This window comes from Hyaena hyaena, unplaced genomic scaffold (assembly GCF_003009895.1).
Source record: "Hyaena hyaena isolate Hyena2069 unplaced genomic scaffold, ASM300989v1 scaffold_629, whole genome shotgun sequence".
NCBI classification, from domain to species: Eukaryota; Metazoa; Chordata; class Mammalia; order Carnivora; family Hyaenidae; genus Hyaena; species Hyaena hyaena.
Genome location: NW_024081262.1, coordinates 526,992 through 550,943, shown reverse-complemented (window position 1 = coordinate 550,943; position 23,952 = coordinate 526,992). Strand labels below are relative to the sequence as shown.

The 23,952-nt window shown below is 39.6% G+C and overlaps 1 long non-coding RNA gene across 1 annotated transcript; it reads left to right on the top strand.

Annotated features, from left to right (window-relative positions):
• Positions 1-767: 767 nt before the first annotated feature.
• Positions 768-3,883, top strand: LOC120249155. The gene is made up of 3 exons (XR_005532784.1): positions 768-918; positions 1,454-1,691; positions 3,712-3,883. It is a non-coding gene; the product is annotated as an uncharacterized LOC120249155 (long non-coding RNA).
• The last annotated feature ends 20,069 nt before the right edge of the window (positions 3,884-23,952 follow it).

Sequence of the window (23,952 nt, the reverse complement as noted above, 5' to 3'; positions counted from 1 at the left end):
CAGGCTCCAGGCTCTGAGCTAGCTGTCAGCACAGAGCCCGACGTGGGGCTCGAACCCACGAACCGTGAGATCATGACCTGAGCCGAAGTCCGATGCTTAACCGACTGAGCCACCCAGCGCCTCGAAAAACAGGGGCTTTTGAGCTGACCACAAGCTGGGCCCAAAGCTTTGTTTTCTACTGACTAGTTGACCTAGGGCAGGGGACAGGTTACAAAGTCCTCCAATAGCGGTTTCTTCTGTTGAACCAATACCATCTTAACACGTTTTTGAGAGGAACAAAGGAGATAACAAAGGACCAGCGATTCTCTAAGTGTGGTACCTGGACCAATGGCATCAGCCTTGCCTGGGGTCTTGGTAGACTTGCAGATTACTGGCCCCATCCCAGCCCTGTGGAATCAGAATTGCTGATTCTATGGCTTAATGAGCCCTCTAGGTGATTACAATGCTTTGAGAACCACTGACTAGGAAATACTCCCGGCCCAGTGCTCCTTTGCTAAAGTGGGAACTAGTTTTCCTTGTTAGAAGATATTCGTGCCACCTTGGGTTTTCTCTGTTATAAGGAAAGGAGGGCTGAGAGCAGAACGTGGGGAAAGGCTGGGCTGCCACAATCAGACACATACCTTGGGGACCCTGATACCCTCTGATGCTCTGTAAGTCTCCGGGACTCCCGTCAAATGTCACCCACTCTGGGTTCATACACCAACCAACCAACTCTGAAACCTCGAAGGAGAGGAGAAAGAAGCTTCCAGGGGACTTGTTCTCACCCTCCAGCAGACCCCATGTGGATTTGTGACACTGCCTCCGTCTCCAGTCTGTCCTCATCACTGCAGCTAGATCATCTTCCTAAATCAAAGATATCTGATCATGTCACTCCTCCCGGCAAACGTTCTGTAGCATCTATAAGATTTTGACTTTAAGGTAAGCCCAGACTCTTGAGTGTAACGTGTAAGGCCCTTCCCAGTCTGGCCCCAAAGGACCTCCTCAGCCCCATGCATCTCTCGCTTCCTGTCCACTCTCTCTCTCTCTGTCCCCGCCCCCCACCCCAAGTCCTCTTCATCATGTACAGGCACAGGTACACATGCCGGACTTGGCCAAGTGGGAAAGCCAGTGATAAGAAGAGGCTTCCTGAATGATTCTACCCTTGAGCTCACCATGAGAGGCAGAGAAAATATTCTAGGCTAAAAGAACAGACATGTGCAACAGCATGGGAAACCGGAATGTGGCATTATGGGGATTATTTCTAAAGTGTAATTTATGAGGGGAGGTATGAAGACAGGTGAGGCTGGAAAAGCAGGCTTGGGGTGTCTCTTTAATCACATGCTAACTCAGACGCCCAACAAAAGTCATGCATGCTCACACTCAAATTTCAACGCGTTGCAGACAGAGTGCTAGCTGGACTTAGATTACTTTGGTTTCGGCCGTGGGTAAGAAGTGTTATTATCTCCCTAAACAGCGAAAGAAGCTGAGACTCAGAGAAGATAAATCACCAACCCACGGAATTCTCACTCTATAAATACTGAGGGTACGCTCCCGAGCATCACAAGGCTCCCGACCACTGCACTGTTCTACATGCAGGGCTCTGCCCGGCCCTTTAAAAACCACAGGCTGACTTCCAATTTGGACAAACCTCTAGCTCCAAATCCAAACCTTGTCACGGAGGTCCTCAATGTAGAGGAATTACTCTTTCGACCGTAAGAGCTCTATTTCCTCGTAAATTAGAGTCTTAATTGTTTGTTATTATTTATTCCTTAACAAGGCTGTCCACAAATATTCTGGGATTTGCACTGTGCTTTATTTTGGGGAATCTCCTCGATACATTTTTGATGGAGAGCCTCCTGTGTCTGCACAGCTGGTATCAATATCCATAAAAGGCCATTTATGCAATTTGTCAGTCCTGTTAAGTGTCAATTTTCTGGAGTGCAAGTCTTTAGTGGGCTCCACTTATATTTGAAAACTTTTTATGAATGCACTTACTTCTAAATTCTTTTTTGAAAATATGTGGGAAAAACAACCTTGGGAGTAGTATTTCATTCTTGCAGAGATGGGCCGGCCATCACTCTCCATCTCTCAGGAGATGGTTGACATGCAAGGAAGGTCGGTGAGACCTTAAAATGTAGGAAAAAAACCAGAGGACTCAGTGTGTCAAACTGCCAACTGGGCTTAGTCAAAATCACCATAACAAAGATAATATTAATAGATACAATATTTTTTAAAATTTTATTTTATTTTTTAAATAGAAACATTTTATTTATTTGTTAATGTTTATTATTATTGAGACAGAGAGAAACACAGCACGAGTGGGGGAGGGGCAGAGAGAGAGGGAGACACAGAATCTGAAACAGGCTCCAGGTTCTGAGTTGTCAGCACAGAGCCCGACGCAAGGCTCAAACCCACAAACCGTGAGATCGTGACCCAAGCAAGATCAAGATTCGAACACTTAACTGACTGGATTATCCAGGCATCTCTAGATATTTATTTTACAGATAAAATGGAACATGTGAAAAATTCTAAGAAATATTCACTGCAGCATCGGGTGTTATAGTCTAAGATTGAAACAATCTAAGTGTCTGTCAATAGAAAAGTAGGAACGTCCATGCCCTGAGTTGCCATCTCTCTTGTATCAGTACCTGAAAACAGTAGAAATGTGTTTTTATTTTGAAACAAAGTCAAAGTTATGGAAAGCTTCCATAGATAATACAAAAATCTTTTGTTTCCTGAGTCTTTTCTGCGTAAGTTGCTGACATCATCCTCCATCACTTCCAAATATTTCAGCATACTACAAATATAAACATCAAACTCAGGACTTAACATCAGTGTGTCCCCAACATCTACTCTTCAGGCTTCTTTCCGTTTTTGTTAATTGTCCTAAGAAGGTCCTTTGTTGCAAAAGGATCCGGTCCACAATCACAGGTTGACACTTTAGTCACTTTTCTCATTTTAGAACTGTTCCTCTCTGTCTCTTCTCAATTTTTTGGCCTTGACAGCTTGGATGATTGCAGCCCAGTCATTGTGTAGAATATCCTGATTTGGGCTTGCCTGATGCTTCCCCATGATTAGGTATAAGTTATACATGTTTGGCATGTGATTCATTCCTATGAGGTGTCACAGGGTTTCAATTTATCTCATTACTGGTGATGTTGACTTTGATCCCTTGGTTAAGGTGATGAATGTCAGATTTCTCTGCTGTAAAGTTATTTTTTCCTTTGTAATTAGTAAACATTAAGAAGCATAGAGCTAGGATTTGTAATGCATATTTACATCTCTATTTATTGTGTAGTTTGGGATAGCCTTAACAGAGCACAGGTCTTTTATTCTAACATAACCTCTATCTACCCAGGCATGGAGGCCCTGTCTCCTCTCCTCTCTTTCTGTGTGGTATCTCAGAAGTTAGTTCCCTCTCCCTTCCTTCTTTCATTTTCTTATTCTCATGTGAATTTTCCTTTATTATTATTTTTTAAAATCCATGTCCCTGAAAGAATGTATTATAGCAAAGGCACACAATGAAACAATGGGGGGGGGGGGATGTGAGAAGCCGGGATGTACTCTGAAAAGCTAACTGAACCCTCACACTTCTCAGAATATACGATTTCCTAATATTGCACATGGTGGTCACTCTTTCTCATGTTCCTAGCGTGTCAGTTGGCTGTTACCCATGTACCAATCACTCCTGATGCCCTTCTTTCTTGCTAAAAAACCTTTTTTTTGGTTCAGGTACAGCATTAAAAATCCCTGGATCTCCGGGAGGATGGAAGCCTACCTCATCCCCTAGAGCTGATTGGTTTATTTGGGCCAAGTAACCATATTCCCCCTGGCCTGTGATTCGTTCGGGAATGGGCATGTGACTTGGTTCTGGCCAATGGGGTGTAGCGGGGGGACAGCCGCGGAGGATTTTCCTTTCTGAATAATAAATAATACAAGGCTATTTGAGAGGCAAGCTTTAGATACAATCGAAATGCGCAATGGCCTTCTACAACGGCAAGGCGTCAGCGCGAGGATAAAAGCCAGCTTTCAAGATTGGAACCATGAAAAAACAAGATCCAGGTCCCGGATTCATTGTTGAACTGCTGACTCAATGCCAGCAACCATCTACCTTGGGGGTTCTTGTTAAAGAGAAGAATAAAATGCCTATGTGTTTGAGTCTCTGTAAATCAGGTTTCTGTTATCTGCAAACTGTAGCCTTTCTAACTGAAACACTGATTAAAGAGCTCTGTTCTATAGTCCCAATCCCTTCTTTAAAAAAAAAAAAAAAAAAAGATAACTGCTACTATTATATCCTTCAGTGTAAGATAGGAACTGGAGAATTTAGGGGACTAGGTAAGGGAATCTCTTTAAAAAAGCAATAAAGTCAATGCAAGTACAGAGTCAGTGTCTATCTGTTACACTTTTGTGTTTAAAAGAGGTTAAATAATGTATTCATATATTTTGTGTACTTATGTAAAGAGGCACCTAAAGGATGCACACGCACAGGACCACATAACCAACGGGAAAGGCAGGGAGGGGTAGGGTAGATTGGGAATGATGTGGGAATTAGGATAAAAAGAAACAAGAAATAGAAGAACAACCAAGTTATGGGAAATTTGAAAATTGTGTTTCCAAAAAATACTTAAAAATATTATTTATTTTGAGAGAGAGAGAGTGCTAATGGGGGAGAGGTAGAGAGAGAGAGAGAGAAAGAGAATCCCAGGCAGGCTCTGTGCTGGCAGCTCAGAGCCCGACTCTTGGGGCTCGATTCCACAAACTGTGAGATCACGACCTGAGCCAAAATCAAGAGTCTGATGCTTCACAGACTGAACTACCCAGGCGCCCCCCAATCTAAAACTATACAAGTCTATGATGTATCATTCAATTATATCATCATATACAGAGTTACAGTATTAAACTTAATAATTTAAAGTATTCTAGTTAAATTATTCCAACTGAAAAGTCTCATCTGGACAACTATTGGCAGTACATTTGGAAGGCAGCCTAGGAATGGGTCAGACTAAACAATTCTGACTTGTTCCCATTGCTAAACATTAAACTTATGCATATCAGTTAATACAAAAACCTTCCTTCTCTTCCCCTGTCTGCCATCCCTGATCCCTTTAGTCTACTCTCCTTCCCTTCTCCATAATGCTTGTGTCTTCTAACATCCCCAATCATTAACTTATTAATTGTGCACTGATCTCTCCCCCCCCCACTCTAAACACTGCTCACTGTATGTATCAACTACTTGGTAGAGAGTAAGCACTCAACAGGTGTTTGCTGAAGAAGTGAATGAATGAAGTCATGGCAGTGTACCAGATCCATCTAAATGTCCAAACAAGCTTTTTTTTTTTAATGTTTTATTTATTTCCAGGAGAGAGAGAGAGACAGCATGAGCAGGGGAGGGTCAGAGAGAGAGGGAGACACAGACTGTGAAACAGGCTCCAGGCTCTGAGCTGGCAGTCAGCACAGAGCCCGATGCGGGTCTCGAACCCACGAACCGCGAGATCATGACCCAGGCAAAACTCGGATGCTCAACGGACTAAGCCACCCAGGCTCCCCAAAATGTCCAAACAAGCTTTTAAGTATTTGGGAAGGGCAGTGTGAAAGGTAAAAGCAAATCATCAGTTTTTCACATTCGGATGGCTGGACAGGTTGTCAGGAAAATACACAGAATTTTATTTGTTTGTTTGTTCCTACTTCATCTTTTGTAACAGAAAGTTACAAAGTAAAAGTGGGGATTTTAAGAACCTAACGATAGAAAGCAGATCTAACAGAGTGGTATCTTCCACAGTAGTATTAACTCGGGGCGCCTGGGTGGCTCAGTCGTTTAAGCGACTGGCTTCAGCTCAGGTCATGATCTCACGACTCGTGGGTTTGAGCCCCGCGTCGGGCTCTGTGCTGACAGCTCAGAGCCTGGGGCCTGTTTCAGATTCTGTGTCTCCCTCTCTCTCTGCCCCTCCCCTGCTCACGCTGTCTCTCTCTCTCTCTTAGAAATAATTAAAAAAAAAAAAAAAAGTAGTGTTAACTCAGATGCCCCAGGTGCCAAGAGTGTGTGACTCTGAGGATGAGTCACTTTAAGACTTCATTCCTAAGTTACAGGACTCAAGATCCTCTGCCCCTCAAAGACAGAAACTCAGTCCTTCTGTGGTCTTGGGTCTCAGTTCAGGCTTCTAAGAAAGATGAGCTCGTGTGAAATGCACACCATTTCCTGCTTCTCTTCTCGGCTTGGTTGTACTTCTTGCTCAGCCTGGCCCTCTTGGTGGCTGAGAGCTGGGCTTTCATGCCACCTGGCTGCCAATGTCAGCTGGAGCTTGGTTTTTCATGCTTCTCATTCTTGAAAGCTGGCTTTTATCCTCACATTTTTGCCTTCTCATTATAAAATGTCATTGCACCTTTAAGTATTATGTAAAGCGTGTCTCTCAAGCAGCTTTGTATTATTTATTATTCCAAAAGAAAAATCCTCCCCACCATCATCATCACCATCATCATCATCACCACTTTCACCATCATAATCACCATGATCATCATCATTACCACCACCACCACCATCACCACCACCACCATCATCATCATCATCATCATTTTGGATCTAGCTTGACTTCTGTAACCGTAGATTTCTATCCAAACTCAATTACTTTATCTTCCCAACACAGCAAGAACATTATTTAGTTTCTTTTGGGAGAGAAGTTTTTAACTTTATTAATATCTCTCTTCTTTTAAGTTTATTTATTTATTTTGAAGAGGCAGACAGTATGAGTTGGAGAAGGGCAGAGAGAGACAGAGAGAGGGTCCCAAACAGGCTCCAATCTTAGCACAGAGCCCGACCCGGGGCTCAATCTCATGGCCAGGAGATCACAACCTGAGATGATATCAAGAGTTGGACTCTTATCCAACTGAGCCACCTAGGTGCCCAGTGGTTTTTTTAACTTTAAACAAAATTACAAATTAATCAAGAATTTGAAAACTTAAAAGAATGTGACACAGAAAAAGTATTGCTTATGATAGTTTATAACTCAAATAAGTTATTGGAATTTACCAAGATTCCCTCTTAAAAAAATCATACTTAAAGACAGTCTTAAACTTTAATCATGAAAATCAATATATAGAATTAGAGAAAATCATAGAAAAACATGAAGCTGGCTGTATTACAAAACTCCAAAGCTGACAAGAGACACTTCTGATATAATTCCTCTCTTCTGCCTACCATCTAAGGGCTCCTTCTTTAAGTCCAAACTCTAGGGGAGGAAAGCTAATTTTTAGGTGCAGTGTCTCAAATTAAAATAGTAGGTATTTTCTAGGAATTAAAAAATTTCTGTTTTCCTAGAGGGGACAGATATGATGTGTGGTCATATTGAGAACATTTATAAAACTTTAGATGGATTTTTGGAAGGTAGCCTCACTGAGAAATATTGGAAAGGGATTCAGACTGCCAAAATGATTCTCTGAGATTCTAGAAATCAATAAATTGAGATACAGAAAAGTGAACATAAATTTGGAACCCAAATTTTGACATACATCTCCTTGGAGACAGAACTGGGTAAAATACACAACTGGTTTTCCTTGTTATGTTTTCATAGTTTAATACAACCCTGAATTATTTTTTTGTAGGCTTTCTTGGACCATTGCTACTTGTATTTATATGTGTATGTGTTTTGTTTTGCTTTTTAAAGTCATGGTTTCATGTCCTTTTATTGAGAAGTCAAGAGAACTGAGTTTTTTTCCTTAACTTTTCATTTTGAAATCATTTTAAAATTACAGAAAAGGTGTAAACCAGTACAAAGATCTCTGGTATACCCTTCAGTCAAGTTCCCAGATATTTACATTTTAGTGTGTTTACTTTGTCATCCTTTCTCTCTCTCTTACACACGCACTATACATATATGTGCACATTACTGTATATTTTTCTGTAGCATTTGAGATTAAGTTTCAGACGTTACCCCATTACCCTTTAATACTTCAATGTAGGGCGCCTGGGAGGCTCAGTTGTTGGGTGTCTGACTTCAGCTCAGGTCATGATCTCACGGTTCATGCATTTGGGCCCCACACTGGGCTCTGTGCTGACAGCTCAGAGCCTGGAGCCTGCTTCATGATTCTGTGTGTGTGTTTCTCTCTCTGTTCCTCCCCTTCCCCCCACCAAATGAATAAACATTAAAAAACTACTTCAACGTATGTTTTCTAAAAGTGAGGATACTCTCATATCATCACAGTCCAACTTTTAAAATCAGGAAATTGAAATTGATAAAATATTACCATCTAATCCGCAGGCCCATTCAAATTTTGCCAACTCTCTTAAGTTCCTTTATAAACTACAAAGCCTGATCTAAGATCACATGTTGTATTTAGTTATATTTCTTTCTTTCTTTCTTTGTTTTTATTTATTTCTAGGAGAGAGAGACAGTGTGAGCAGGGGAGGGTCAGAGAGAGAGGGAGATACAGACTCTGAAATAGGCTCCAGGCTCTGAGCTGGCAGTCAGCACAGAGCCCGGTGCGGGGCTCAAACCCACGAACCGCGAGATCATGACCTAAGCGAAAGTCGGACGCTTAACGGACTAAGCCACTCAGGCGCCCTTATATTTCTTCTGTTATCTGTAACAGCTCTTTAGTCTTAACTTATCTTTCATGACCTTGAAAAGCTTGAAGAGCACAAGCCAAGTTTTGTAGAAGATCCCACAATCACAGTTTATCTTATGTTTTCTTGTGATTTACACCTTTTGGGCAGAGGCAGCATAGACGTGAAGTGTTTTCTCAGTGCATCATTTCTGCAGGTACATGATTCCCATGCCCCACTCTTAGTGCTATGAACTCTTACCATTTGCCTTAGATGATTTCTTCCAGATTTCTCCGTGGAAACACTTAAGATGTGTCTTGTACCTATTAATTGATAAGTAATTAAGTAATTCATGGAGAAAAGTTTGAGACCATGTAAATATCTTGCTCCTCATCAAATCTGTATCCATCAGGTTTAGCATCCTTGATAAATCTTGTTGAATCAATTATTTCTATAATGACTAGCAGATGGTGACATTGTAAATTTGTTCTTTTAAAACATGTATGTCATTCTACGTATGATAGAGTTTTCCTTTCACTATAAAAGCTAGATCAATCAACTTATCTGTATTGATCTATCATTTATCTATCTATCTATCTATCTATCTATCTATCTATCTATCTATCTATCTATCATCTCTCTCCCTACCTACTATCTATACCAGGTTTGACTCAGAATCTCATTTTACTCAATGTTTTACACTTCTTATTATTACTAATTATTATTATTAGTAGTAGTAGTAGTATATCTTGATGATCAAATTGTCTGTCTTAGCCAACAAAATCCCCTTCAATATGGCTCCTATGTCCTTTGGACATAAGTTTTTGGACGTTATTTTACTTTCTGGCATAAGAGAGTCCATACCCATTGTGTTTCCGTGTCCTAGCCTTACAGACAGCCAACTCCCAGGACCCTTGGTTTCTTTTAAAGTAGAGAAAGCTACTTAGGAGTCAAGATCTGAGTACCTTACGTGCTGTTGTTACGAGGGTGTCATTGCATCTAGGCCCTTTTAGCAGACCGAACTAAGGGATGTATGTATGTCTACACACACCCACACACGTCCATGTACAGTTATATCTATTTTGATTTATGTATATTTAAAAATCATGAGTCCACACCAATATTCTAATTCCAGTTTAGGACTACAGTGTTATCACTAGCATTCTTCCTTGCTATATTGGCAATTCCCTTCTTCAACAGTGGGAAATCTGTTCATTTTATCCTCAGTTCATTTATTTATATATCTGGTCAGTACCCCTAGATAGCCAATATTCTGATCTCATAGGCTTCTCCCTTGGCCCTTACCATGACAACCAACCCGGCCCCACTGAATGCACCAAGTAATTGCTCAGCTCCAACCAAGGAGAACAGGAAGGGAGATTGGAAACTTTATACCTTCCACATTATTCATTAATATCTTTACGTAGAAAGATGATAAAGGAAGAAAAGCCTAAATGCCAATAAAAAATGTTCAGATGCATCAAATATTAAACCAAATATTTTGCCTGATTTATGCAAAGCATGATATTTTCCTTGTTATATAGGCTTTGGATCTAGTCTACACTTAGGTAATCTCCATTAGCAGTATAAATGGCAACTTAAACACATTTAAATTCATTCTAATAATTTTACAATCCAATTTTTTTTTCATGTATGATTGACATATGGACTTATTTGGGGGCAAAAACTATGATTTCAGAGTTGTAAGTGATTATGAATGCTGGGCAATGTAGGGCATCTCACTGCCTTCCAGAAATATGTAAGAACTGTCAAAGTTGCCTGCTTCTTCCTTCTCCTCTGAAGGAAAGATACTTAACACCATAAAGCTGAAACTTGAAATTCTACCCTTGTGTCTTTTTTTTTTTCTCTCCTTACAAAGGTGTCTTTCTTGGGGCACCTTGGTGGCTCAGTCAGTTAAGTGTCCAACTTCAGCTCAGGTCATGATCTCATGGTTCATGAGTTGCAGCCCTGCATTGGGCTCTGTGCTGACAGCTCAGAACCTGGAGCCTGCTTTGGCTTCTGTGTCTCCCTGTCTCTCTTTGCTCTCTCTCTCTATCTCTCTCTCGGAGATAAATAAACATTAAAAAACAATTAAAACAAAGCAAACAACAAAAATCCCACAAAGGTGTCTTTCTTTCAAAGCATGCGGTGTGCTTAAGAATAGGTGGCATCTCTTTAGGACCTTCCAAAATATGCTCGGTGCGTTTCTCTCTTTTATAACTGGGGTTGAGGCTCTCACTTACTCACAGTTTTTGCTAAGGATGGTGGAAGACTCAAGAAGAAAATGCATTTTCAATCTTTTCCTTCCCTTTTCTTCATTTTAGAGTGACACTAACAGGGAAACAAAGATGGTATATAGAAACTTCGATAAATAAAGAATTATATCACACACCAGAAAATCTGTGAGGTAAATATTTTCTGGAGATCCACCCCTTCCAAATCATAGTCATAGCATGCCAAAAAGCTAGAGAACATTAAAGTGATACGATGACTGAAGGCCTCAGAGTAAATGATCACTTTATGGAAGATTTTATAAAATTCTGTTGACAAAATTGGTATTCATGTGTTCGTAGTCCTTAACAGCAGAATAATTACATGGAAGTAGTTTCATCTTACAGTGTCATGATGTCTTTTTAACAATTATTAATGATTTCAGGGAAATACAATAATGATCCCACATCCTCACATTCACTGAATACTATTTTTCTAGTCAAATCTGTTCAAATAAATTGAGTCCTCACAACAGGAATGACAACTATCATGAGTTTGTTATTCTAATGCTTGATTTTTTTCATCTTATTTTTACCCCTAATATTCTGAGAACCTCTTAGTTCTCTGAATTGGAAAATCTAGCTCTGGAGAAGGTGCCAATGCACTCAAAGAAATCTGTGTATGTAATTATAAAGATAATGGTATGGTTTGGTCTTCACCTATCGTAACATTTACAAATCATTATTTTGTTTCAGTATTCAGGTACATAAGGGAGTGCATATTATAGAATTTAGCTAATAGAGACTCTCTCAAGAATCAATTAATTAGTATCCAGGAAAGACTTGGAGATCTTTAAAGAAAGAGGGCTCCAGATTACAGATTGATTACTTGATGGCACATACACTTGAAAGGGTCAGTCTAGAAATGTTCCATTAGTCATGAAACAAGACACATTGGATGCACAAAGACACTCTTAGTGATCAGTGGAGGGGATTAGATAGAATAGTGTCAATAACTTCTATTTTGCTTTCTTTACTTGCAGTAGGAATCCAATACATAAGTATATATATCATTGTAGTGTAATGTACATTTCATATATCACTTTGTATAAGTCTGCAAGTCTGCATATTTACAACAGGAAAAGTCAGAACCTTAGAAAGGTTAAATTCAAACAGAAGGATCTTCAGAAGAATATGATAATTTCTGCTTATAAATCTGGTACAGATATAAATGTTTCTTAGGGTATAGCACATTGAACAAGGCTCTAAGAATAGCAAAAAAAAGTTTGCCGATTTAAAATATTTCTGCTACTTTTTTCTTCTTTTCCTTCTTTCCTTCCTTCCTTCCTTCCTTCCTTCCTTCCTTCCTTCCTTCCTTCCTTCCTTGGTGGTGTACTTTGTTCTATTGACTTCCAGTTGGAATTTCAGATACAGTGTTGAAGTGTATAAGACTTTTACAAAGAGAAATATATAGTTTTTCTTAGCAATGACAAAAGACTGAAATTATGTTTGGGAGGGTTTAATTTGTTGTTTGTTTGGTTTGTTTTCTAGTGAGCGTCGAAGAAATGTTTCCTCTATAACTGATCTCTTATGGTTGGCGGTTTCATTACTCTTTGTTTTGCCAGAGAAAGTGAAAATCAGATTAAAGTATGATGGAGGGACTGTGCCACAGTGCCCGGGGCGCAGGTGGAGACACAGCATGATTGAATATTTTATGGAGTCGGGCTTGATCATCTTGGACAGTGACTGAGCCGTCTTGGTAGAGCTAATTGGGTGGGAGAGACCTGGAGGCTGCATTTCTAGGAAAAGATTCCACAAGTTTCAAATGAGGAGTTGGTTCTATTTTTATTTCACTTAAGGATGCCTGGTTTCCTATCCCTTGTGCTATAAACAAGAGACTGCAAAATTTCCCAATTGAATAGGAAATGCTCAGGCTGAGTTTATGAGGCACCAAATAATTGAGTGAGAATCCTCCTCACGGTGGAGTCCTGCCCACATTCACTCAAATATCCCAAATGTTTTGTTCATAACCTGCTAAATACTGGGCTTTTAGGAACATTGGAGATGCCTGAATGCTACAGTTTTCAGGCAGATGTTGTCCTTTGTGTCCAAAGTTGAAGGTTAGCAGGGATTGTTTTTAAAAAATGTGGATTTAGGGGCGCCTGGGTGGCTCAGTCGGTTGAGCGTCCGACTTCGGCTCAGGTCATGATCACATGGTTTGTGGGTTCCAGCCCGGCATCGGGCTCTGTGCTGACAGCTATCTCAGAGCCTGGAGCCTGCTTCCGATTCTGTGTCTCCCTCTCTCTCTGACCCTCCCCTGTTCACGCTGTTTCTCTCTCTCTCTCTCTCTCAGAAATAAATTAAAAAAATATTTTTAAAAATGTGGATTTATTTATTTTGGGAGAAAGAGAGAGAGAGAGAACACATGAGCATTCAAGTGGGGGAGGGCCAGAGAGTGGGAGAGAGGGAATCCCAAGTGGGCTCTGAGCTATCAGTGCAGAGCCTGATGTGGGACTGGGTCTCACAAACTGAGATAATGAGCTGAGCTTAAATCAAGAGTCAGACGCTTAATGTACTGAGCTGCCTGTGGGGACGAGGGGAAGCTAGCAGTGATCATTTGATACATATCATATTGGGTATCTTCATTTCATCTATTGATCATATTTCTTTTATTGATGTACTTTTACGCTTAAACCAGCAGTTCCAAAACATTTTGGTCTCAAGACCCCTTTATACTCTGAAAAATGTTTGCAAACTTGAAAAAGCTCTTATGTGTGTGGGTTTTAGCTATCAATATTAGAAATTAAAACTCTCAAGTTTTAAAAGCACTTATTAAATGATCACAAAGCAGTAATAATAAGCCCATTACAGGGTGACATAAATAACACATATTTTAATCGACAAACCAACATTGTCTAAAATAAAAATGTTTGGAAACATAGAAAAGTAGTATTGTTATACATTTTTTAAAAGTTTATTCATGTATTTTGAGAGAGAGAGAGATAGTGTGCAAGCAGGAAAGGGGCAGAGAGAGAGGGAGAGAGAGAATCTGAAGCAGGCTCCACACTGTCAGCGCAGAGCCTGATGGTGGTTTGAACTCACAAACCATGAGATCTTGACTTGAGCCAAAATCAAGAGTCAGGCTCTTAACCAACTAAGCCTCCCAGGTGCTGTCTGATTTAATAAAAGACAGGTTTTTTTGTTCAATCTATTGTGACATCACATGTCATGTAGTCTCCGGAAATCTCCACGTAAACTCATGAAATACTAACAGTGAAAGAGGTAAGATAATTTAAGTATTATGATCTTAGTATCAGTTTTGACCTTAGAGCTCCTCTGAAAGTGAGGGGCCTATTGATCTCTGGACACCTCTTTGAGAATTGCCAACATTGAAAAAAAACCTGAATTGGAGCGCCTGGGTGGCTCAGTCAGTTAGGCGTCCAACTTCAACTCAGGTCATGATCTCATGGGTTTGTGGGTTCGAGCCCCGCATCGGGCTTTGTGCTAACAGCTAGCTCAGAGCCTGGAGCCTGTCTTCGGATTCTGTGTCTCCCTCTCTTTCTGACCCTCCCCTGCTCACGCTCTCTCTCTCTCTCTCTTTCTCAAAAATAAATAAAACATTAAAAAATTTGTAAAAACCTGAATAAAATTATGATCAAATTAAGTACCCTGGTTCAGACTAAATAAGGGTAGACACTGGTTCCTCATTCTTCAATTGTCACCACCTAAAAGGCTTTCCCTGACACTCTCTCTGAGGTAAAGCATTCCCTGCTCTCAGTGTTCTGGAGTTTAGTAACTCTCTTTTGTTTTGTTTGTTTTTCTTTATGAAACTTAACCCACCAAATAATTTGTAATTTATCCCTTTATATTAACCTGACTTCTCCCTCACTAGACTATAAACTTCTTCAGTTTTCCTGTCTTACCTACTGCTGTATCCCTCACATCTAGCATTTTGCCTAACCCAGAATTCAAGAATTATTTGCTGACTTGATTGATGAACAAATTAGCAATAGTTTTGTTTTTCTTAACTCTAAAAGTTAGAGTTTTCCAGTAATACAAGTTCAGTTTAACATTTGAGAAATCAATCAGTGAAATTCACTTACTTCATTTATATGATAAGTGAGAAAAAGAACATGATCTTCTCAATAGATGTGTTAAGATTTGATAAAAATTCAATATTGATTCATAATAAAAGCTCAGTAAACATGGAATAGAAAAGAACTTCCTTGGCCTGATTATAGGTATCTTCAAAAACATGCAACCAATAATCGCTAAGGTTAAAATATTAAAATCTTTAACCCTGAGTTTGGGAAAAGCATAAAGATGTCAGTTATCATTTCTTTTATTCAGCATTGCACCAGAGGTCCTAGTCAGCCAACAACAACAACAAGAAGGTAGAAGGATTGAAAAGAGGAGGCAACCATCTTATTTGCAGATGATCTGATTGTGTTCCATAGAAAATCTGAAAACATGCTCAATAAGAAACTATCGCATATCTATATGTTAGCAATAAATGATTAGTTATTAAAATTTTTAAAAGCACATGTACAATAGCATGAAAAATAACAAATACTGAGGGATATATTTAACAAAGATAAACAAAGAAATTTAACAAAAAATTTCTGTATAGATGCTAAAAAAATTCTTTGAGACAAAAATTTAAATACCTATATAAATGAAAGGACATGCCATTTTTAAATATTACAAGACTGACTATTGTTAAAATGTGAATTCTCCCTAAAATTATCTAGAGATTCAATGAAATCCCGATCAAAATCCCAGATATTTTTTTGTGGAATCTGACAACTGATTCTAAAATTTATATGAAGTGCAAATGGCCCAAATTAGCAAAGATGATTTTGAAGAAGCAGAAAGAGGTCTTGTATAGGTATTTACTAAGACTAAATTAACGAAAATAGTATTGACACAAAGATGGACAAAGAGGTCACTGGAAAGAAGAGTCCATACATAAATTCACACAATAAGATTTATAAGAAATGTGCCACTTCAATGTAATGTAGAACAAAGTATTTTCAAAAAACAGTACTAAATCAATTTGATATCCCTATTAAAAGAATACCTGATTCTTGACCATTAACTCACACCATACACAAAAATCAAGCATCACGGAAACTAAAGGAACAAGTTAAAATCATATAGCTTCTTAGAAGATACAGATTTGGTTCTGTACCTTGAGTTAGGCAGTTTTCTTAAATAGAATTTAAAGAACACTAGCCATAAAAGGAAAGATGGATTAGTTGGACTGTATTGCGATTCAGAATCATAACTTATGAAATGACATCATCCAGACAGTAAAAAAGACCAGGAGATGGTGGACAAAGATAATTGCTATTAATGTATGTCCAACAAAAAATTTCTCTCCCCCCATCTTTCTCTCTTTATATGCATATATACATACACACATGTATATTATTATTGTATACATTATATATGTTTATATATGTATATATGTGTTTACGTATGTAAAACTATGTGCATCAATAAGAAAAAATAGATAACACAATATAAATGAGCAATAACTTGAAAAAGCATTGTATCAAAAAAGATATCTAAATGATAAAAAATATATATATATGGAAAGATGTTCAACATTGGTAGGTATTTGGGAAATGCAAAGAGAACCACACGGAAGCAATACCACCCCTTCACAAGGATGACTAAAATAAACCCAAACCAAAACACTCCAGTATATATCAAGTGTTTTATGTGTGCAGAGTGACTGAAACTCATTTGGGAAATGGTATGGGAGTACTTCCTAAAAATCAAAAATGCACTTTTCCTATAACCTGATAATTTCCTTCCTAGTTATATACCCAACAGAAAGGGTACATATGTGCACCAAAAACACGCACAAGAATCTTCATAACAGCCCCAGATGGAGACTCAAATGTCCATTAAAAATGAATGGATAAAAATGAATGGATAAATAAAATGTGATATACTAATACAATGAAATACCATACAGCAACAAGAATGAATGAATTCTGGCCACCAACAATGTGAGTGAATCTCACAGACAAAAGACTGAGTGAAAGAAGACAGACACCGATGAGTCTACACTGTATTAACACATCTGTAAGAAGTAAAACATGGACAAATGGACCTTTGGTAATAGAGCTCAGAGTTCCTTTGCCATGAGATGGGAACGAGGTAAGTAGTCGCTAGAAGAAAGTATGAGTGAGGCTTCTGATTTGCTGGTAATGATTTTCATCAGGGTTGTGGGGTGGTTATGTTTCTTTTGCAAAATTCATTACAGTGCATACTTTAGATTTGTACACTTTCTGGTATGTATGCTACACTGTAATAGAGGAGTAAAACAAAACAAATCTGTTGTTTTTTAACAAGACTGGAGGCATACATTTGGGATTCCCTCCTATCCTACTGACTTGCTGTTTTATTCTGTCTCAGAAGTACTTTTGCTAAATATGTAGATAGCGAATAATGTAATTAATAGCTACTTTTCTTATGACAGGGTAGCTGGTACAGAAGAGAGCATGAGGAAGCCAGGCTCTGTCAAAGACTGGTAGCAAACCATGAGATACTTGGCTCAGTTTGAATGGTGTTTGTGAGGCAATTTGTTGATTCTCTTGAGTATCTAATTCTGCTGTTGCTTCGTATTTAGCTGAACAACTTTGACTCAGAATAGCGAATAATAAATGTATTTGTAAACGTGCCAGAGGAGGGGCAACAGAGCAAGCAGCACTTTTAGGAGGGTTTTCATATTCGAGGTTGATAATGGATTGAGATATTTTCAAAGGACGAGCTCCCAGGTGGGAAAATAGAGGGTAAAGTTCAAACCACACCAGCATGGGCAGAAGCCCTCAGACAGATAAACATCCCTGCAGACAGGGAGACAGACGGCAGTGGTGTGGCTCGTACCCAGAAGAAACAATGTTGAGAGGTATGTGATGACTTCAGGGAAGCTGAAGTGAATGGATCATCCATTCATTCATTCAACAAATATTTATTGAGTGTCTGCTCTGGAACAGGGACTATTTCAGGCACTGTTAATGGTTGAACAATTGGCACTTAGGGACCACATCTTAACAAGGGCCACGCCATACTGAACATGGAGGGTACTGATTCACTTAGCATTCCTATTTACAGGAATGCATTTCCTGGGCTGATGAGAATATGCCTATATTTACTTAACATTTTTTAAAAGATTTTATTCTTTTAAGTAATCTCTACACCCAACATGGCACTTGAATTCCCAACCCTGAGATCAGGAGTGACCCTCTCTTCTGACTGAGCCATCCAGGTGTCTCTCTGTTTACTTTTCTAAAAAGTGTAGTCTTTGTAATCTTCATCTATTGCTGACTTGTATAGAACACGTGGTAAGGGAGTCTTGATTGAGTCATCCACATTCTTATCTTGTCTCCCTATAGGCAACATTACACATTTGTAAGACATGTGGACCATAAATTGTGGCCATGAATTATAGTAAAATGCATCGGCTTATATGTGACCTGTACCAGTGCCAACTGAATGCAGGACTTGCCTGTATCGCACGGAATGGATTATTCAACACTTCTGTGTTCAATGGCCATTTTTGGAATCAAGTCTGTATATCTGAGATTTTTGTACTTTAAGTGGCCGACTTAATTCGAGCTTACCCCGAAATTGTGAGTGTGATTCTGATAGGCTGCCTTTAGCAAAGGATGTACACTTATGTATGCAAAACGTATTTTAGAATAACAGAATGACTCTTTTAAATACACACATATACCTACACACACACACACGCACACACACACACACACAATTGTACTAGATTGTTACCATATAGATACATTGTGGCAATCCTGTACACATCGCATATTCTGAAATATTTTCATGTCTGAGGTTCCAGAGATGTTAGAAGTAAAACATAGATGGGTTTTACTATAGGTGTTTTTTTTTTTATCATTACAATATTAAAAAGTATGTGTAATAGATGCGTCGAAGCAACTCCCAACCACAGGAATCAAAACTAGTAATATAAAGCAATGAATGTGGGCTGGGCTTGCCATCAGACCGAGGTGAGGGTGAAGCTGGACTCAGCTGTTCACTAGCCATACTGTCCTGGCCATGTGACTGAACTGTGCCCAGTTAGGCTCCAAAGGAAGCCTCAGTTTCCTTCTAGGTAAAATGGGGGTTTTGATAGCACTCATCTCACAGGGTTATTGGGAAATTTAAATGAGATAAAGTAGACAGAATTTCTGTCTCATAATCTGCATTTAAAAAACAACTATTAATTTTTAGGAGAAACTTCTAGGCCACCCTAATTTATTTTAATACTGTCTGCTGATTTTAAGTGTTTGGTTTCTTTAAGGTCCAGTTATGATGAAATACCTCTAAAATGCTGTAGGACATTTTCACATTTACTCTAGAAGATGAAAGTCTCTGTTGTCACATAGTGACTCCTAGCCTGTATCATCTTGGGTGTCTCTGTGAGGTTTTTAAAAAAAAATTTTTTTTTAATGTTTTATTTATTTCTAGGAGAGAGAGAGAGAGAGAGACAGCGTGAGCAGGGGAGGGTCATAGAGAGAGGGAGCCACAGACTCCGAAACAGGCTCTAGGCTCCAAGCTGGCAGTCAGCACAGAGCCCGACGCTGGGCTTGAACCCACGAACTGCGAGATCATGACCCAAGCGAAAGTCGGACACTTAACCGACTAAGCCACCCAGGCGCCCCTCAGGTTTAAATGAAAAGAAACGAGAGGCTCTTGGGTGGCTCAGTCAGTTAAGCATCCAAATTGGGCTCAGGTCATGATCTCACAGCTCATGGATTTGAGCCCCACATCAGGCTCTGTGCTGACAGCTCAGAACCTGGAGCCTGCTTCAGATTCTGTGTCTCTCTCTCTCTGTCTGTCCCCGACTTGCGTTCTGTCTCCTCTCTCTCTCTCTCTCTCTCAAAAATAGACAAATAAACTTTAAATGAAAAGAGAAGATGTTTTGTGCCATACTACAGTATATTTAAACCCAGGTGAAATGATGAAATAGATTAAAGGAGATGCAGGCATTGCGAACTATATAGTTAATCAAAATATACATCTTATCAATGTCTTTGGGAGTCAAGCCTGGAACTTCTTAGGAGCCAATTTTTATATTTTGAAAAATTTAACAATTTATTTTTGATTTAGGGTTCAGGGTTGAGCATACATGTAAAATTCACTCAGATCACTTTTTCTGGGGTCCCAGTAATCTATCCCATCCTATGTTCTTCATCTACTTGCATGTATCATCTGAGCTATTGTGTCTAAGGTGAATATTGGGTCCTAAATGAATGGGGGAGTAGGCATCTATGTTTTTTAAGTTTATTTATTTTGAGAGAGAAGGTGGCGGTGGTGGGGGGGGTGGCAAGTGATCAGGGCAGGGACAAGGAGAGAGAGAATCCCAACTGGGCTCTGGGCTATCAGTACCCAACATAGGGTTCAAACTCAAGAACTGTGAGATCATGACCTGAGCCAAAATCAAGAGTCAGACGCTTAACCGACTGAGTCACCCACCCCTAGAAGTCTACATTTAAAATGAATTCTCCTAAATTTATGCAAATACTTCCATCTGTATATTTTCTATTCAGTCTTTTCAATCTAATTCTTCTGTTTTCCTTGGTTGTTGTTTGAAATCTGGAAACATTACAGAATCATCGAATCAAAAAAATAAGGTGGGGGGTGGGCAATTCAATAACTTACTCCTGGCTTCTCTAAGAGCATCTCTATGCCAGCAAAAAAATACTATCATTAGGTACGTTTTAGTCCATTCAGGACGCTATAACAAAAACACCATAGACTGTGTAGTTTCAGTGACAGATATGTATCTCCCACAGTCCTGGAGGCTGGGAAGTCCAAGGTCAAGGTGAGACAGATCTGCTGTCTCATGAGGACCACTTCCTGGCTTGTAGATGGCCACCTTCTTTCTGCCCTGTCCTCACAAGGGACAGGAAGAGAGCAGAAGAGAGGGTGGAAGTAGGGGAGAAGATGGGGGAGGGGAAGAGATGGGGGAGAGTCTCTTCTTATAAGGGCTGATGTTATTATGAGGGCTCCACCCTTCTGACCGAATCATCTCCCAAAGCCCTGTCTTCAAATACATCACGTTAGATAGGTACTTACTTAAGCTCCAACATACGAATTTTGGCAGGACACAAACATGCAGTCCGTAATAGGAATATTATTACCCCAATTGCTTCGCTCAAGTTCCCACTTCCCTATGGCAAAATAACCAAGATTTTAAGCCACCTATCCCACAAATATCGTCCAAAGCACAACAAAAAGTGATAACACAATTCTTAGCAACACTTGCTTGCTCTCTACTGTTTTGTTCAGCTTGTTGGCAACTGGAGAAAGCAAGAGATACAGGTAAGTAAATTATGTTTGAAATCAAACTGACTTCCATCTAGCTAAGGTTTGTCAGGTGCTGTATATTCTTTCTCTTGTTCTTATTCACCCAGAGTTTTCTCTGCAGTCTGAAGATTACCATTTGAAATGCTCTTTGAGTGATGTAAAGCCAGCCCTCCCCCGGGATCCAAAGTGCTTTGATGTTTGTGGGGGAGATGTTGGCATGTTGGGGTTCTAGTGGGTTGCCACAGAACATGAACAACTCCAGTTCCAGATAACCTCAGCAAAAACTCAGAGAGGAATTCAATACAAAGCAAATGCCTTGGATAAAATGAAAAGCATTAGTATCTTCCTTAAAGGCTTATCTGGAAGATTTTTCAACCCTTTTTCCTTAAGAAATATGTAGGCATTAAATCTAGTTCTTATTTCAAACAAAACATTTATATGTCAATCGCAAGAACTATGGAGAGGGGTGCAGTTGACTTTAATATCTTACTGAACAATGTGACAAGAATTTTTAAATGTACAAACTAACCACGGGATGACCTTTCAAAACTGAAATGCATAGGTGTGGGTGACATTTTCTCACTCAGTTACTTATTTTGAAATCTAAATTAAAGCACACACGGCACCAAATTAAATATCTCCTCCCCAGAGTGAGTATCCCAATTATTTATAGCTAAGCAACTTAAACATCCAGTAATCAACAAACATTAACATGTAAATACTTTGTTTTAATAAGCCATAAACATTAATAAGCACATGGCTGAAATTACTTCTGCTGAAATGATTCATCTGCAACCCGAAATATCAAGTAAGGGCTGGAGAGAAATAAAACTGTTAAATTTGATTCTGAAAACATTCATGTGAATTTGCATAAATCCTCTTTATTTTCTAGTGGATTTTTTTCAAGATTTTTTTTTTTCCCTCCCCCTGCTAGGAGACTTATGAAACGGAAATGTCAAGTGAGGGTTGCTTTATATCATGTTCTGTCAATCAAAGGCAGGGCGGCTTTATGCATCTGTTGCTAGTATATTGGCACTTTTTGAAGAGTGTTTCGGTGGGAGTGAGAATAAATAAAGATCCTTCAGGCACTTTCTCATTTATGGATGAGGAATCAAAGCAGTCTGAAACTTCATTTTCAGCCTGATACCCTGAAGATTGTTGGCTGATAATTCTGGATGGAACAGCTTATCTTGGCGGATTAGGGAGAACATGGCCTTCCTATTACTTCTGGCTTCAGCCTATTCAGCTGGGTAGACTTTGTCACACAGTATCTGGGCCTTTACATATGTCACTAATCTTATCTATATCTCTTCAGCTCTTTCTGTTGGAGCTGTGGTTTCCCGTGCCTAAACCTCCCATTTCTTCATTACGCCATCTGTATAGCCATTAGCTTCCACTAACGGCCTTCCTACACCAATGCATTCAGTAATGGCCAAGTTTTGCAGAGGTGCTGTTTTTTGCAAGCAGTTTGGGGTGGGATTTTTAGCTCACAGCTTGAGACTCTCACTTCAGGTATATTAAAAAGCTCCCTGTCGTCTCCAGACAAACTCATTTCTCCCCTTTACCCGATCCGCTTAACTCAATGAAGTAATCTCCACAATGTATCATCTCTGTCATCATTAAAGATAAGGCGAACATTTCCCTCCAAGGCTTGCCTGCTTGTGTCAGGTGTGAGGCAGTCTTCCCCTATGAAGCCAGTAGGCAAACTCCTACTGTGTGCAAGGCATCCAGAGGCCACAGAGGTCTCATAAGTGACTCTGTCCTCAAGATGCCCACAGTCTACCGGGGGAAGGGGAATTCACAGAAATAACCATGAAGCAAGGTCAAAATTGTGAATACCCAATAAAGGTATGTAAAAGTGCTTGGACAGTTCACAAGGGGATAAGGGAGACAAAGGACGAAACGAGGCTGAGGGAAGGAGGTAACACATAAAAATAAGATTTGAATTGTTGCGATGGGGGTCAAGGGTTCATCTACTGTCTGTTTTCCCGGTTTCGTTCAGAATGAGGCATCAAAGTCAAAAGTGGTAATGGAATTCGTGTCTGAGGCCAGAAGAGATCTGTGTCAAAGACACCTCCATGCCCATTAAATCCCCATTCTTCACCTTGCTCTCAAATTAACCTCACATTTAGGTGGGCACACTTTCTTGAATACAGACCATATTTGTCTGTCTCCCTTGCATCTGTGTGTGACCATATGCTTGAGATCTGGTCAATGAGATGTAAGTGGAGGAAACTGTCCTTAAAGGCAGAGGGTAAGTCTTTTTTTTTTCCCCTTCTGCTCTTCTGGTCCTTGGAATGTGGATATGAGGGCTGGATCTCCAGCAGCCATTTGGAATGTGTGTGCCTAAGGATAGCAGAGTGAAACATTGAAAGAAGTCGGGTCTCTGACTGTGGAAACACCATGCCAGCCTTGCCTTATGGATCTCCAGTCTGCTTTTGTGCAAGACCAAAGTAAACTTGCGTCTTGTTTTAGGGATGACTTTAGCTTGTTTGTTTCTGGTTAATCCTAACAGCGAAGCTAATCCTAACCAATATAGTCTATGTTCTTTGCTAAAATCCTTGTCTCATGAGCACGTATCATATAAGGATACCAGATGAAGTTTCTAGTTTCCCAGCATAGCATTAAGATGACATGATGCATCAGCCACAGGATATTTGTTGGGTTTCCTGCAATAATCAGGCCACTTTTCTAGGCAACAGATGCAAAATGTTGGGGCTTGATCCCAGCCTTATGAAACTTAGGTTCTATGGAGGGGGGTTAAAATATCCTTGCTAAGAGAGAATTACTCACATACAGTTATTAAACACAAGTCCTGAAGGAGGACTACAACCAGTCCACAGCATCGTAGGAGTTGAGAGAAGACAGAAAACAATGAGAACA